The sequence below is a fragment of the Schistocerca cancellata genome, chromosome 4, assembly GCF_023864275.1.
Source record: "Schistocerca cancellata isolate TAMUIC-IGC-003103 chromosome 4, iqSchCanc2.1, whole genome shotgun sequence".
Taxonomy (NCBI): Eukaryota; Metazoa; Arthropoda; class Insecta; order Orthoptera; family Acrididae; genus Schistocerca; species Schistocerca cancellata.
Genome location: NC_064629.1, coordinates 505241073 through 505259990, shown reverse-complemented (window position 1 = coordinate 505259990; position 18918 = coordinate 505241073). Strand labels below are relative to the sequence as shown.

Here is an 18918-nt window from a genome sequence, read left to right as displayed (position 1 = left end):
TGTTTCCTAAGCCGAAAACACTCAGCTGGCGGCTTCACGGGTAGCGGAGGCTGTGTGGCATGGACTGGGCGGTTTTTTAGGTTAGAAGGCCTCGGGAAAGTATGGGGTGGGCTGCAATCTCAAAGGGACATGCTTGGATAAAGGAACAGTCAGAATTGTAGTTGTAAATTGTTGTAGTTGTGCTGGGAAAGTCCCTAAGCGTCAAGCGCTAATAGAAAGCACAGAAGCTGAAATCGTTATAGGTACAGAAAGCTGGCTAAAGCCTGAAATAAGTTCTGTAGAAATTTTTATGAAGTCTCAGATGATGTTCAGGAAAGATAGATTAGGCATAATTGGTGGTGGAGTGTTTCTGTCTGTCAGTAGTGGTTTATCTTGTAGTGAAGTCGAAGTAGATACTCCGTGCGAATTGGTATGTGTGGAGGTTATACTTAACAGCCGAAGTAAGTTAATAATTGGCTCCTTCTACCGACCCCCAGACTCCAATGATATAGTTGCTGAACAGTTCAGAGAAAATTTGAGTGTCATAATAAATAAATACCCCACTCATATGGTTATAGATGGTGGGGACTTCAACCTTCCCTCGATATGTTGGCAAAAATACTTGTTCAGAACCGGTGGTAGGCAGAAAACATCTTCCGAGATTGTTCTAAATGCTTTCTCCAAAAATTATTTCAAGCAGTTAGCCCAAAAACCTACGCAAATTGTAAATGGTTGTGAAAACACACTTGACCTCTTTGCCAAAAACAATCCAGAGCTAATAGAGAGCATCATGACTGATACAGGGATTAGTGATCACGAGGTAGTTGTAGCTAGGCTCAATACCATTTCTTCCAAATCCACTAGAAACAAACGCAAAATAATTTTATTTAAAAAAGCGGATAAAGTGTCACTAGAAGCCTTCCTAAGAGACAATCTCCATTCCTTCCGAACTGACTATGCAAATGTAGACGAGATGTGGCTCAAATTCAAAGATATAGTAGCAACAGCAATTGAGAGATTCATACCTCATAAATTGGTAAGAGATGGAACTGATCCCCCATGGTACACAAAACAGGTCCGAACGTTGTTGCAGAGGCAACGGAATAAGTATGCGAAGTTCAGAAGAACGCGAAATTCCGAAGATTGGCTAAAATATACAAACGTGCGAAATTTGGCAAGGACTTCAATGCGAGATGCCTTTAATAGGTTCTACAACGAAACATTGTCTTGAAATTTGGTAGAAAATCTGAAGAAATTCTGGTCGTATGTAAAGTACACAAGCGGCAAGACGCAGTCAGTACCCTCGCTGCGCAGTGCCGATGGTACTGTTAGCGATGACTGTGCCGCTAAAGCAGAATTATTGAATGCAGTTTTCCGAAATTCCTTCACCAGAGAAGACGAATGGAATATTCCAGAATTTGAAACACGAACAGGTGCTAGCATGAGTTTCTTAGAAGTAGATACCTTAGGGGTTGCGAAGCAACTTAAATCGCTTGATACGGGCAAGTCTTCAGGTCCAGATTTTATACCAATTAGGTTCCTTTCAGATTACGCTGATACAATAGCTTCCAACTTAGCAATCATATACAACCGCTTGATCACCGATAGATTTGTACCTACAGATTGGAAAATTGCGCAGGTCGCACCAGTGTTTAAGAAGGGTAGTAGGAGTAATCCATCAAACTACAGACCTATATCATTGATGTCAGTTTGCAGTAGGGTTTTGGAGCATATATTGTATTCAAACATTATGAATCACCTGGAAGGGAACGATCTATTGATACATAATCAGCATGGTTTCAGAAAACATCGTTCTTGTGCAACGCAGCTAGATCTTTATTCACACGAAGTAATGGCTGCTATCGACAGGGGATCTCAAGTTGATTCCATATTTCTAGATTTCTGGAATGCTTTTGACACCATACCTCACAAGTGACTTCTAATCAAGCTGCGGGCCTATGGGGTATCGTCTCAGTTCTGCAACTGGATTCGTGATTTCCTGTCAGGAAGGTCGCAGTTCATAGTAATAGATGGCAAATCATCGAGTGAAACTGAAGTGATATCAGGTGTTCCCCAGGGAAGAGTCCTGGGGCCTCTGCTGTTCCTGATCTATATAAATGACCTGGGTGACAATCTGAGCAGTTCTCTTAGGTTGTACGCAGATGATGCTGTAATTTACCATCTAGTAAGGTCATCTGAAGACCAGTATCAGTTTCAAAGTGATTTAGAAAAGATTGCTGTATGGTGAGGCAGGTGGCAGTTGATGCTAAATAACGAAAAGTGTGAGGTGATCCACATGAGTTCCAAAAGAAATCCATTGGAATTCGATTACTCGATAAATAGTACAATTCTCAAGGCTGTCAATTCAACTAAGTACCTGGGTGTTAAAATTACGAACAACTTCAATTGGAAAGACCACATAGATAATATTGTGGGGAAGGCGAGCCAAAGGTTGCATTTCATTGGCAGGACACTTAGAAGATGCAAAAAGTCCACTAAAGAGACAGCTTACACTACACTCGTTCGTCCTCTGTTAGAATATTGCTGTGCGGTGCGGGATCCTTACCAGGTGAGATTGACGGAGGACATCGAAAGAGTGCAAAAAAGGGCAGCTTGTTTTGTATTATCATGTAATAGGGGAGAGAGTGTGGCAGATATGATACACGAGTTGGGATGGAAGTCATTAAAGTAAAGACGTTTTTTGTCGCGGCGAGATCTATTTACAGAATTTCAGTCACCAACTTTCTCTTCCATATGCGAAAATATTTTTTTTTTTTTTGAGCCCAACCTACATAGGTAGGAATGATCATCAAAATAAAATAAGAGAAATCAAAGCTCAAACAGAAAGGTTTAGGTGTTCATTTTCCCCCCGCATGCTGTTCGGGAGTGGAATGGTAGAGAGATAGTATGATTGTGGTTCGATGAACCCTCTGCCAAGCACTTAAATGTGAACTGCAGAGTAATCATGTAGATGTAGATGTAGAAAACAATGATTTCTAAATAACTTTGCTGTCTCTTGGCAGTCTATGATATTGTCATTACATTTTAACTGATGGTAATGATGCAAACACTCTGGGGTTGTCCTATTACTCAGTTAATAGCGAATGCAAAATCATAATATAGTCTTCAGAGAGCTGTATTGTGCTGACAGCAGGCAGATGCTTGGGAACTGCGAGAATGTTTGCAGTGCATCATGTTTTGTGCCTATTGGCGGAAGAATTTCCATGTCTGCCAGTAAAAAGTGGAAAAAGTGCAGTCCCCAGTCAACAGTGTTACCTTTGGAGGCTGTCAAAACCATCAGTGAATGAGTACATTGTGCTGAATGTCGTGGTGTGGAGGCATAAAGAGGTCTGGGTTTCTGAGTGCCATCTGGAGGCTGGTGCACAGAACTGAGAGGCACCAGGTGAGTGGTTGTTCCTTTGTGGTGGTAACCTCTCATGGTATCTGTTGTGTACCTCTTGCTTGGTACACAATGTATATCTTCTTTTCCCTGCCCTTATCTCTTGACTTCGTGGGGTTGGCTTGTTGATCTGGAGTTGGCCATGTTAATGTTAGAGGGTGGCCAGATGCCCCTCCTGTCACCACCTTTTTCCTCCAGGATGGAATTCATGTTCCCATCTGGCTCTAGTGTTATCACATGTGACAGTGTAAAATGTTTTCGTAATGCATATGAGTTGTATAACTGAGGTAGGGTGTAGGTGCCACCTGAGTTTTCAGCTAGTGAGATGCGGCAAACTGCCTAAGAATCACATTCAGGCTGGCAGGCACACCGGACCCCATCATTATGTAACTTTGTACATGTACACACCATAGGTAGAATTGTAAATGATTGAAAATTCAATTCTGTGTGACAACTAGAATCATAACTAGGGTGCATTAGTATTGTTTATGTTTAGTTCTGTTAACAGGTCTGATAGGTTCTATAAGGGTCATGGACAACATCAGATGTTGAGGGGTCACTGTGAAGGACACAGAGATGAGAGACAGCATTATCAGCACCTGACAGAGTTTGAAAGTGGCCCCATTGTGGGTCTCAATTTGGCTGGCTTATTGAATCATGTAATATCCAGATCTGTGGGTCATTTGGATGTGACAGTGGCCAGATGTTGGACTGCACATAGAATGAGAGGTCAGTCACACTTGTCTTTAAGGTTCCAGTTGACCATGTCTGCCCACCACAAGGGAAGATTGCCAAATTATATACCAAGTACATTGTAACCTCCAACTATGCAACTGACATCCAAGAATAAGTAATGGATTGCCTGTAACATTTTGAGTCATCTTGCACCAGTGATTGGAGACTAGTAGCAGCCAAAGTAGGAAATTTTTGTGTCATGTATAGGCTGCCATTAACACCACCCACAAATAGATGCACTTAGATTGGTACCATGACTGGAAAGCATGGACTTCTGGTGAATGGCATTGCTTTTTGTTAAGAGTTCTGCATTACCCCAGATGGCCACCTTCGGCAAGTATGATGGTGACTGGAGGAGAGATTCAATTATTCCAATGTTTTGGAGAGGAAAAAGGGGATTACTCCTGCTGTCATGGTGTGGGGATCTTCAGGTCATGTCTGGTAATGACTGAGGGATCTCTGACAGCACAATGGTACGTTATGGTATCCTGCGTCCTCATGTGTTACCTCTCATGCGACAGCCGATGATGCTCATCTGCATATGACACACTTCTCTATGAACTGTCTGAATTATGTTGAGGTAATCCTATGGCCAATAAGATCCCCAGATCTGTCAACAATAGAACATGTTTGGACCAGCTTGGATGTTGAGTCCCTCCCAGTGCTAGTATCCAGGGCATCAAGGACCAGCTACAACAGTGAGGAGCAGCCTGCCTCAGGAAAGGGTACAACAACTTTATGACACTCTTCCCAGCCAAATCAGTGCAAGCATTCAGGCCAGAGGAGTTGCAGCATCATACTGATAAATGGGCACATACTGCCAAGTTCTTTGTAAATTGGTCTGAATTTTGTAATCATTGAAATAACATCACATACCATCTCAACCCATGACATTTCATTTCATTTCCTCCTTTTTTCTTTTTTGGTTAGGCAGTATATTTACCATTGAGAAATAGTTGAAATTGTTAAAATCGAACAAAGCTCCAGGACCCAGAGGAATCCAGTCAGACCTTGAAAAGATTTCCAAGTTGTAAAAGATTGGCAAGTTGCCTTAGAAGTTCAAAAATCTTAATTTTTGCACTTCAGAAAATCTACAGTTTTAATATACTATAACTACAGCATCAGTAAATCATGGTTGTAATCTATCAACTTATACAAATACTTGGGTGTAACAGTTTGTAGGGACGTGAAATGGGATGATCACATATGCTCAGTGGTAGGTAAAGCAGAATTCGGTAAGTCTACATGATTGCTTTCAAAGACTCATGTGATACATCCTAAAATATTGGTGAACTGTGTGAGACTTACACCAGATAGGACTATCGGGGATACTGAAAGTATACAAAGAAAGACAGCAGGAATGGTTTCAGGTTTTTTTGACCCAGGGGAGAGAATCTTAGAGATGCTGAAAAACCTGAACTGGCAGACATATAAAAATAAATTCCAAGTATCCCATAAGAGCCTACTCACAAAGGTTCATGAATCTAGGAATATATTTCAGTCCCCCAAGTGCTGCTCCGGCAGGGACCACAAAGACAATATTAGACTAATTACAGAGTACCCAATGGCATTTAAGCAATCATCCTTCCCAAAGTTCATACACAAATGAAATACAAAGGATCCTAATACTTGGTATAACAGGAAGTACACTCTACTTTGCATTTCATAATGGCTTGCAGAGTATACATGTAGATGTAGACACAGACACACATGATTTCACTTTTGCTCAGTTGAAATGCCGGAAGTCAGATTATATATGTAAAGAAACATATGAAATGCACAGATTTTGCATTTTGCTAGTTTTGTGGCAGCTACTACACTACCGTATCAATGATGAATAGTGTAGTTTCAGATGCCACAGAAACAGTGGAAACTGTTGAGGAGAACAAAGTGTGTTTCCTACATAAGACCAGTAGCAATATTGTGTAAATAAATACTTCAGGAGCCTAGACTGAAGCTGCAACAGATAATTGACATATAAATATAAACACTGAAATACATACTGAACTCAAATATTACCTCTACCCACTACTGCACAGGCACTCAGCAAAATTGTGTGTAACAACAGAAAAACGGCCCTATCAGAATTTAGATGAAGTGCCGGTATGCCTGCTGCAAGACTATACAAACACTATAAAAACTCATATGATACTTCCAAGTAATGTTGTTTTTAGAGCTGGCCAGAGTGGCCAAGCAGTTCTTGGTGTTACAGTCTGGAACCGCGCGACCGATATGGTCGCAGGTTCGAATCCTGCCTCGGGCATGGATGTGTGTGATGTCCTTAGGTTAGTTAGGTTTAAGTAGTTCTAAGTTCTAGGAGACTGATGACCTCAGCAGTTAAGTCCCATAGTGCTCAGAGCCATTTGAATCGTTTTTTGTTTTGTTTTTAGAGATCCTGCCTGTCCAGAGGGAAGGTGTCCCAATGAATACATAAAATTATAAACCCATCTCATTACTTCCATTATTTTACAAAGGAACATAAATTATGAAGAAAAATAGTCACAGAGTATATTAAGATGTACATCTCATGAGTGAAGGTCAGTATGGTGAAAGATCTGGAATAAAACACATCACCAACAGTTCAAATCAAAAATCTTTTATGGAAGAGTTGAAAAAATGTGAATGTAATGATGATGATGATAATGTATTTTGGGCACTCAACAGTAAGAACTCCAGTGCCCATACTAAAATTCTATGAGAGAAGTGTGTAGATAAATGTGGTCAAATAATAAAGAGAGAGAAATACAAAAATCATACATTTTGTCAGCAATAAACAAAAGTTAAAAAAAAAGTTATAGTAGAAAGGGAAATTGATTGAAAAGATTTAAAATGGTATAGCAGACAGCTGATTGCGCGAATAAAAAGGATGAGTCAGCCACTGTGCAACACACTGAAATCTCCAGCCCAAAAGCTTAGGCATACTACACTTGTATTTTCATCATCTAAAATAGGTCAGATCATCATCTAAATTTGCTTCTGCCCTTGCATAACAATATCAAATGCATTCAGTTAAAATGTGCCATATAGTGATTTGTACACCATAGACTTTATGGAGAGGTGAGGAGGTGGAGGGTTCTCTTGCTCTTAGTGGAGTGTGAAGCCAGGTGTTAGCGGAAAGTGCCCTATTCGCAAGTGGGTCAGGGTTACTTCATCTCGTTGATGTGACTGGTATACAGAATACCATGGTCAGATAAATGGCTTTATTGACCATAGCTTATTGTCCATCATGGAGAGCGAGTCTTCCTCCTGCAGTAGTATGGCTTCGTGACTCAACAATGAAATGACAATGTGCTGTGGATTGTCACATTGTGTTCCGTACAGGTGTCCTTGGCTATCTTGTCTGCTTATTCATTTTTCCAGATTTCCATGTGCCCTGGTAACCAGCACAATTATTGCCACTTCTTCTGCTTTTGAAGACAGAGCAATTTCTCTTGCACTAACTGAATCATTTTCTCAGCTGGATACATTGGCCCCAATGCTTATAGGGCACTAAAGGGAATTGAGATAGGTGAGAAACTCTTTGCTCAGAAGACATCTTACCTGCTCCATTGCTGTCAGGATTTCATTAAAATCTGTAGTAAGTGTAGTATATTCATTGGAAAGGTGAATCCTGGAAACATGACCGCACAGTCAAGGGATCCACCTCATTTTGAACCACCAGCATACACTGTTTTAAAACCGTGATACCTGTCTATAATGGTATAAGACAAAGATTGGCAGGTAAAAATTTGGAATGCAGTCTTTTTTAGTATTTGTCAAATCTATAGTAATTCTGGACCTCTTTAGCAGCCAAGGTGAAGACCTGCTTCAATTTTCAAGATCAGCTACACTCATTTCTAAAAAGCAAATCCTATATGGCCTCACTGCTCACTGTGGATCATTAAAAATTTTTCCATTGGTGGTAAGCAACAAGGCATGCAGGTATGTTTGGTGTGGATGTTGTATATAGGCCATTGCACCACAATGAGTTGTCGACAGATGCTAAGCAGAAGCTCACCAGCAGGATCTAATGGCAGCAGTGGCCAGCTTAATTTCTTCATGATGCACCATGTCCAACATTTTTATAAAGGAAGATCTTGGAGACCCAAATACCATTCACCATTAATCAAGTGCAAATTTCACAAATACTCTGTAAAACTGTTTTTTTAAACCTGAATATCCCTCAACCTCAACTCAAGAAAGTTAAAAACAGAATAAGAATGGTTAAAAAGGAGACACATAGACTTCTTCTTTGAGAAACTGAAACTTCTCTTCTCCACCCATTCCACCAACCTTACAGCAGTCAGCAGCAACTGAAAAGTTATTATTGCAAAACTGGAGGAGGAGATGAAGATGGAGAAGTTTCCACAAATAAATCTGGACAGGATTTATAATTGTCAATGTTACTCTGTTAATAACTATGTGACAGAGAGCCACACTTAAAGTTGTATCTTGAGTAAGAAATTTAAAATTACCTAGCCAAAGGAAGGACTCTATAAAAATCTGAAGAAATCCTCAAAAGCCCCATTCATGGAGTTGTCTGAGGATATTGTGCCTCCAAGTAGTTCAATAGGCCTTTTTGATATATGCAGAGTGTCCCATTTGTCTTGACCACCCTAAATAGCTGTTTGTCCAAATGCAAATTATAAAATGTTTCAAGCAAATGTTCTTTAGTCGTCAGGGGGACATCAATCAGCATGATTACCTTTGTTGTAGCTTTGTTTTTTTACAAAGATATGAACAGCTGTTTGACTTTTTAAAATGGTATCCTGTATTTTTTATTCAGTAATTCATTTCCTCTCCTAAAGACCTATTCAAAAATGTATCACAGTGTACCATCCACTGAAACACAACATTATTAATTACATAACACAACACTGACTTTGATCCTGGGGTCACAGACTCACCCACTTGCTGGAGTTGTCAGAAAACAAATGAAAACCAAGTAAAAACATAACACAAAATTGACTGTGACTCTCCTGTAACATTGCCCAGGGGTAGAACATTCAAAGGTGCTCAGAGTGGTGACTGTGGACACCAGTATACTGGTGCACTCATTAAGTGAAAGAATTATTTACTGCTTCCATTGTTGCCTGCTGAAGAGAATTACAACCAAGTACAATACGTTCCTGCATGTCCTCTGGAGTTGCTGGAATATTATGATAGACAATGTCTTTAATGTATCCCCAAAGAAAAAAGTCCAGAGGATTTAAATCAGGAGACCTAGCAGGCCAGGTAACTGTTCCTCCTCAACCAGTCCATTTAGCAGGATACCTTTGGTTCAGAACATGATGTGCACGCAAGGAATTATGTGCTGGACATGCACCATGTTGATACCACATAAGCATTCTGGTTCTTAGGGGCACTTCATCCAGAAGAGGAGGAAGAATTCATCTGAGGAAGTTGGCATATGCTGTGCTGTTTAGACTACCATTGATGAAATATGGGCCAATAATTGTAGTACCAAGCATCCCACACCAGACGTTAACTCTCCATTGATGCTGATGTTCCACCTGTCTAAGCCATTGTGGGTTGTCACTGGACCAATAATGCATGTTCCTTGTATTTACCTGTCCTTTGTTTGAGAAGGAACATTCATTGATAAGTAGAACATTGGAGAAGAAGTTCAAGTTGGTGAGAATTTGCTACTGTGCCCACTGACAGAACTGTATGCGATTCTGGAAATCATTCCTATGCAATTCTTGAAGCAGGTGTACATGGTAAAGATGGAACTGGTGACATGTAAAAATACGATGTACACTGGTTTCAGGAATGCCAATCTCGTGTTCAAGCTGTATTGTGCTCACATGTGGATTCATAGCAATGGAAGCAAGAACAGTAACTTTGGCAGCTTTGTCAGTGTGAGTGCGTTGTCATGGGTTGAAACTTCCTGTTACCTGAAGTGTCACAACAAGATGAGAAAACATCCATCAGGAAGGTGGGTTCTTGCTAGAATATCACTTTCTGTACAGTTCCTCTGCCTGCATAGCATTTTGCTTACCTTCAACAACAACCACAATAAAAGAGACATTTGCCAATGCTACTTGTAGGAAGGTCAGCCTTTACTGTATGCCTACCCTGCACAACAGTATTTAAAAGGACTACACCACTGTACTAAATGTACCTGTACATAAGAAGACAGTATTGAAATTACTGTTCTGCTAACTTACATTCCCAATAGATGAGCAGCATTTCTACCTTCTCTTTGTTAGAGTACATTCGACTGACACAACTCTTCAACTGATGATGGTTGATGGAATGATAGGTGTGCATTCTACTTATGTTTACATCTGTCCTCTGTCAATGTCAGCATGTGGATTTTTTCCATTACTCCGAGTACCTGCACTAAGCACTGGAGCATCAATGTCAATGTTGTGTTATGTAATTAATAACGTTGTGTTTCAGTGAATGGTACACTGTGATACATTTTTAATAGGTCTTTAGGAGAGGAAATGAATTACTGAATAAAAAATACTGGGTGCCATTTAAAAAAGTCATACCACTGTTCATATCTTTGTAAAAAATAAAGCTACAATGAAGGCAATCATGCTGATTGATGTCCATTTCCAGATCCTGCAGGTGGGTCTGGAGTCTTCATTTCACATTAAGGCAGCCATTGGGTACCTTCCACCTCTCCCAGAAATACTGCTAATGATCTCCCATATGACTTAACTTTAGTGAAACAGTTTATGATGTTCAGGAACTGTGGAACCATCGCGAATAATTTAGTGACACTTTACCCTCACTACCTGAAAATCTGCGAGGTTCTCTGCAGTTGGTGAACACATGATGCTATGCAGAGATGCACTCCTACATGTGATTGTTGAGCAGTGTTTGTTACCCCACCTACGGGAGCGCAGTGTTTTTGGCTGTCCTGAGGATTTTGGAATTACTGCTTCAGAGGCACAGTCCACATGTCTGATCTTTTGCGCTGAACTGCATCACGGAGTCACCGGAGGACATCTTCACAGTAGTCCTCTGTCACTGTTTGTTCTTCAGGTGCGTTTTTGTGATGCACAATTCCACGGACATCAAAGAAGACAGTCAGCATCACTGTGATTTTGCTCCACACCTGCCACACTTTCTTCAGCCTTGGAAACTTGGGATGCTTCCATTGTGACAACTGTCTTTTTGTTTCTGGGTCATACCCACACACCAATGACTCATCTCCAGTTATCATGGTATTCAGAAACCCAGGATCAGTGTTGGTGGTGTCCAGAAGGTCCTGTGCAATGTCAAAACTGAGGTCTTTTTGTTCCAGCAACAACAACTTGGGCAAGAATTTTGCAGCCACTCAGGACGTGTTCAGATCATCACACAAAATTGCATGTGCAGTATCTTTACTCACTCCAACCTCTTGGGCAATTTCCTGTATGGTCAAACAATGATCTGCCATCATCAAATTTTGCACCCTCTCAACAACAGCTGCACTGCGAGCAGTTTGGGGCCTGCCAGTAAGCTGGTCACACTCTGCTGATGTGCAACCATTTTTCAATTGGTTGAACCACTCCTTAATTTGTGTTACACCCATCACATCTTCTCGAACCACCTGCTGAATCTTAAAAATTGTTTCACTTTGAGAATCACCAAGCTTCTGACAAAATTTGATGCAGTATCTTTGTTCAATATGTTCAGTCATCTCGAGGGAATCGGTAGTCCAATGAACATGTTGTCTATTACCTCACTCAGTGACCGACAGGCAGTGACTGATGCGCTGGAAGGTGGGAACAAAATTCACACATGCGCGTAAAGGTCTTCCTTGACAGTGTACGGTGGTGCTGTGCTATTGTCTCTATTCTGCACAGGAAAATCAAAGTTCGGATCCTTTTTAGACAGTCCTTGTATACAGTAACACAGTATGACACCTTTCCAGTCCAGTGTACAGCAACATAGAACTCTGTCAGCAGAGTGTTCTCAATATATATCTGTGATTTTCCCACAGAATTCAAGCATGGTTTTCATTCCCCTGCATAAATGTCTGAAATACTGAGTGCTCCTTCAGCTTTGTCCATTAGTATATGTGATGATTCAACACTTATCTAAATGTTACTGTCATCAGCAAATAAAAATATTTTTCCATGCCTTAAATTCTATTGAATACAATTGCTTTACAGGGTGTACCATTTACGTTAATCCCCCAAATAACATTTTGTGCAGAAGCAAAATGAAAATATATCAATAAGATGTTGTTTAACTACCAGTGGGACATTAACCAGCAAGATTGTGGCTAACTTGTAAATTGTTCATTAGAAAATATGAACAGCAGTATGTCCCTTTTAAATAGCTCCTTATACTGTTTATTTGGTAATCAAGTTTCTCTTCGCAAGACTTGTTGAAAAATGTATCACAGTATAGCATTCACATAAACAGTAGCTTTCACATAAACATTATGTTATTGGCCATGTAACACAAAACTAACTTTAAATCTCCTGTACTAGGACACATTCACTTACTGGAGTTGATAGTTAACAAATGGAATCACAAGGAAAATGCATACTGACATTCCCTACAGATGAATAGCTTTTCCACCTTCTCTTTGAATACGCTGTACACACACAAACTTTCAACTGAAGATGATTAACTGAATGACCAGTGTGCATTTTCATTGTGTACCCAGAGTAACATAACTCATACATTGGCTGGAATTGACATTTGTTTACTCTCAACTGCAGCCAAGTACAAGTTACGTTACTCTAGGTACAAAGATATACTGCTGTTTGTGTCTCTGTAATGAAAGAAGTTAAAAGAAAGACACAATTATTCTGGTTAATGTCCCACTAGTAATTAAACAACATTTGCTCTATTTTTTACTTTGCTTCTCGACAAAAAGTTATTTCAGGTTGTCAAGACAAATGGGATACCACAAGTATTAGGAAAGTATTTGTTTCCAGATATTCAGGAAGCTGCAATAATATCAATTACATGGTGATAAATGTTGTTATGGAACACATAACAAGCACAAAATTTTTAGATTTCTTGCTGTCTCATATCTGCAGTGGGACAAGTAGGGCCTATATTACAGTACTGGTACTTGAAATGTGAATCACTGTAATATGATACACTCTCTGAGAAATAACCTCAGAATGTTCAAATGATCTTTAAACTCCCAAAAAGGTAACAAAAAATAGCAAGACAGCTCAGTGCAGTGAGAATTTTGATAGTTCCATGTGAATATACCTGTCAAATAGTGATCTAACAAATTAATAAAATATGTGGGGAGAAGGTACAACCAGCATTTACATCTCAATAAGTAGAACAGACTTAAAGTCCAAACCATTGTACTCTAAAATGCAGGGAAATTGTATAACAAGGGAAACTGTGAAAAATTATTTATTACAGATATGTTACCTTACTGTCAATGATTACTTAAAATGGCATGCAAATTAATGACAAAAATGTTCGTCATAGATGTGTAATTGTCATAAACAAAAGGCATTTTATAATATGCTCTGTGGAATAGTTACAAAACTCATATGAAAGTGCAACATAACATAATGAGCATCTGTAGTTAAACTAAATGTATTTGTTGATGATATCCATATCACACATATTGTCAACACATGGATAAATGAGTAAAAAATAAACTATTTATTATAAACAGTATGGTCTCAGCACACTACAGCATGATACTCCTGACAATATTTATTTATTTATTATATTTACATTTTCTCTGTTATTTTCTTTATTATCCCTATCATATAGGCTTTGTAGTTTAGCAATGCTTTTACCCAAATGACCACTCAATTGTGATTTGTGTACTGAAATCCAGTTACAAAATCTATAAATTGCTCTTTTGATGGGTCCAGAATGAGAATGAATCAATCAATGATGAATGAACAAATCAGACCAGTTGGGATTTATGTGACTGTTGTTCCTTGAAGCTATGACGAACTTCTTTAAGCATATTGGATGTTTACCTACCACATATTTAACTTACACAGTCTTTCTATTGTCTGACTGACTCCCAATGTGAGGTCACGTGGTCTGTGTGATGTGTCCAATATGATGTAGATTATTTAGCAGCCACAGATCACAGTGGGCAGCTCCTGCAAAGCAGGAGACATTGTCAAGTTCACCCATGTACTAAGTGCTACTGCCTCCAAGTAGCTGTCCATATTTATCCATAAGGGAAGCTGTGTTCATTTGTAATTGCAATGAAATGTCTCTCCTGCTACCATAGAATCTTTACTGGTCTCATATTTTCTTTCACCCTTCATGTAAAGCCATCGTCCCATACTGATGTGTTTAATATCTCTTATGATTAATGACCATCCAGCATCATTCAACACACAAGAGATGGTGACATCTCTGTCAAGAACACTCAGAAATAAAAACTGACTTTAAAATATTTTAAACATTGATTTATTGTTACAGAACTACAAATAAAATAAAAAAATGGTGGAAATGAGATTAGTTAACACAAATAGGAAGACAATGCGTGGAAAGAAAAACATTTACCCAGAAAGTAAACTGGTGATACAAGTTATAACTCTATTTACAGAAATGAAGTCCCATGCTTCTTGACAGAGCATAGGGGAACGATGCGGGAGACCTGCACTGCCATACTAGGCAAGGTCCTAATGAAGTGTTTTGCCATTGCCTTCATCTGACCATAATGGGAATGAATGATGATGATGATGATGATGATGATGACACAACAACACCCAGTCATCTCAGGGCAGGTGAAAATCCCTGACCCCACCGGGAATCGACCCTGGGACCCTATGCTCGGGAAGCGAGAACACTACCATGAGATCATGAGTGGTGGACCACTCTATTTATAATAAAAGTAATTTAAATGATCAGCTGAGACTGAAGGCAATGGCTGAAATTGAAAGCAAAGAAATATGTAAGAGCAAGGAGTAGTAGTTAATGGGCAATCTAATAATGATGGTTTTAGACAGTTTCTACTTAGGAAATGAGGTAATGAAACAGCAGCTCACAACTGGAGCTTTAAAGACACTGAGAATTATCTATGTAATGGAATGTATTCTCAGGCTGTTCAGTTTTCCTTGTGCCTGCCAATATTAACGTACCTCATACTTACCCATATCGATTTACAGAAATGAGAACGGAATCGGAATTGGATTCCTCAATCCCCCCCCTGCTCTGTTCCCATCTTCCACCAAGAGCTGCACCAGAAACAAACAGAATGGATTGTAGAGGCTCCCACAGTCATCAGTATGGGGACTATTTCTTTTGAACCTTCAGTCAGTCATGAAATCAAAACAAAAGTGAAAATCTAATGAATCTTGGCACAGATATATTGCACAGTGTCTCAAGTGCACCCATCATTAATTTCAAGCTTTTAAGTTATGAGAACACAATAAGCATGTAAAGATGCTTAGAACAACAGACTCTTGCACAAAGTGTGAAGTGCCTGCTGAGGGGTTCCACTTGATTTTATGCAACTCTCATAAAGTAACAGTCACATGTTTCCTTCTACGTGACAATGCTCAGACACACAGACACACACTGCAGGTGCAATAATGATGCTTCTGCAGCTATTTCAATGGGAACTGTCTGATAACCCACCATATTGCCCAGATTTGGCCCCCTCTAATATTCATCTCTTTGCTCCATTGAACAGCTGGGCATGAGGACAGCATTTTGGCACACACACACACACACACACACACACACACAGTGATTTACAGACCAGCATAGGGAATGGCAGAAAGCACAGACAGCTGTGTTCTACGATGAGGGTGTTGAATAGTTTGTACGATTCTATGACAAATGTCTAAGTCAGAGCAGCAACTATGTAGTGAAGTAGCTGAAAGATGTGAATAAAAGTAGCAAATAAAACGTTTTTGATAATCACGGTGGTTTCGGTTTTGTGACTGATCAGATGTTGAAAAAAACATCCTCCTAATAATGAAATACGTCAACAAACTGCTAGAGTAGAATTATAGGCAGGAAACATGAATGCCCAGCAAACAGAGGAATCACAGAGGCTGTAATTATCTACACCAATTGTTAATTAATCAAAGAGGAGTTTCAGGAAATGTGATAGTAAGTAAAAGATGCTCTCCATCAGGAGAACCACAGGCTGTACATTTTCTGTGTTTCAGTGATATTCTAGCTGAAAACCTGTGGCATTGTAATGAAGTGTCTTCCTTGTTACCGTAAAAACTTTACTGGTTTCACTGGACAGAGAAAATGTGAAGTGATGGAAACATACAGCTGCCATTAATGAAATCATTGACTGATAACCTACTAATTTAAAGTTAAGGAATTTAACACTTTACAGTAGAAGAGTTGCTCTGTTATTTCAGACAAAAAGTTTACTCAGACAGTTACAGCAGAGGTGCATAGTGGCTGCAGCACAACATCAGTTGGCACTGCATGTATGAATCTGTCCTCGCATTATTGGATAATAAATCTCTGACTGTTATGAGTGATGGCAGTCTAACAATGGTTATAGCTCCCGGGAGAAAAAAATCTACATTAGACCTAACACTATTCTCCCCTTGAATTGCAGTAATGGCTAGGTGACAAGTACTGGAGGACTCTCTAAGATTGCATCATTACCCTATGCTAGTGGGAATGCCATCAGGACCCAGATAGTTGACAATGGCCTCCCTCAGGGAGCCATATTGAGTCCCTGCCTGTACATAGTGTATACACAAGATGTTGAAAATTCACTGGTGATCTTTCCTTGTATTTGACCACTTATTACATTGAGACAGCAAAAGAAATTATGGATCATGCCATATAAAACCTCAAAATTAGATGGAAAGAGAATAATACTGGAAAAATCATTGATGATTATTTTTGCACAAAGAGGAGTTCTGCACTGCCCAAATAGCATAAGGCATAGTGGAATAAACATCCCATTCAGGAATCAAGTTAAGTTATAGTTCTGAGATTTGACTTTAGATTAGTGTGGAGACCTCAAATAAAGATTATTTCTTCCCCATGTACTGGCCACACATCTCAATGTGTAAATTTTTCTGAAAGCATCATTTGGCTTTAATGTATGTTATATATAGCTAATGTATTCACTGTTTTTTTAAGTAGTTACTTTAAGATACATAACCATATCTTTTGAATATTTACACTAATGAGTCAAAACATTATGACCACCTGGCTAATAGCATATTGGTTCACCTTTGGAATGCAACACAGCTGCTATTCTTTATGGCATGGTTTCAATAAGTTCTTGGTAGTTTTTCAGAAGTATTTGGAACCAGGTGTTTGGTGGCAGTGAGCCTCACTGTGAGATGTGACCATTATATATATAGACACACACACAAACACACACACACACACACACACACACACACACACACACACACACACACACACACACACAGTAAAACTCCACTAATGCAAAAGTTTGGAGAATCTGAACAAGATATTGGATGAAGGAAAAAATAAATATAAAGCTGATTTGTAGGTAAAGAAAGGATTTCATTCCACTTTAGGACTGAACAACTCATTATTGAAACAAAATTTATTGGAATGAACCATTTATTGCACTGGTAACTACAGTACTGTATCACATGTTTGTGAAGCAGTACTCAAATATTCACTTAAAGGAACTTGAGAAATCAGTAACAGACTTTTGCCACAAAAAATGAAGCTGCCTGATGATGCGATATTGTTCCGGCATTAAATGAACATCATGTCAGTTGGTGTGGCCACAGTGTGCTATTCCATGTAGCATAATGCCCATACAAGAGCATCTGCAGAGTTATAATGTGGGACAATAGGTTTAGGAGTTTCTTCTCCTTCCACTATCTACATCTTCAGATTTCTCATCAGGTAGATTCTGCATTATAGAGACAATGTCTTCACCACCGATTTCTTGATGACCATTGTCACTGACTGATATACTTCTTTGAAGACAATTTTCCCCTGTGTCTTTGCACCCTAGGATTTCTTGAGCAAGCTGAAGGATATAATTATTCTATGATGTCAGAATGTATGGGGTTTCTTTAAATGTGAGACTTGATGATAGTTTCTTAGGCAATGTTTGTATTAAATTTTTGCTCAAATTGTCTCTAGCCTCAGCTAGCTACATCCTTTATTGTTATGTTTTTCATTTTTTCTCTGATGAAACAGTCCTCTCTTTCAATTAGAAATCGTCGAAGCTTTTTTTCTGTTATTCCTCTTTAGATTTTGTAGCACACCTTGATCCATTTGTTACTAGATAGAAGTGACATTTCATGGGGTGTAGGGAACAGTTTTCATGTCTCCATTGACTAGCTTCATTTCTGAAGCCTGAGATGGAACATTGTCAGTCACAAGTAGAGCTTGAGGTGGCAAACAATTTTCTGTTTGAATCTTCTGACAGAGGAAACAAATTGTTCCTCAAAGCACTCATTAAACAGAGCACTGGTCATTGAATCTTTACTTTGATTTTCATAATAAACAGGGAGAGTGTTCATATTCATGTCTTTTATGGCATGTGGTATTGCAGACTTTCTAATTACTATGAGCAGTAATTTGTTTTTTGGCACAGCATTGCTACAGGCTAAAAGAGTAAAATGTTGTTTATTCATTTTAAAACCTGGCGCAGATGAATTTTCTTTCAAAGCAAGAATTTTTGTTGGGAATACTTTGCAGTTCAGTCCAGTTTTGTCAGCGCTATACACTAGCTGTGGTGAGTAGTTTTCTGACAACACTAAGTCTGGAAATTCATCTAAGAATGCATCTGGGTGGTAACACTGGCTGATAATTTTTGTTCACTTATCATTAATTGTCGTATCCCATGTTTTTTTTTCCAATGATATAACCAATACAGGTAGCAGTAAATGTTAGATCACCATTCATAAATTTGTTCAGCTGCAATGCCTTTCTTGACTAAACCACAAGAA

General features: G+C 39.2%; 1 protein-coding gene across 1 annotated transcript in view; it reads left to right on the top strand.

Annotated features, from left to right (window-relative positions):
* The window catches only part of LOC126184708 (cytochrome P450 4c3-like), a 151890-nt gene that overhangs the window by 37614 nt on the left and 95358 nt on the right, over positions 1 to 18918 (top strand). The gene's annotated exons all lie outside the window — the stretch shown is intronic.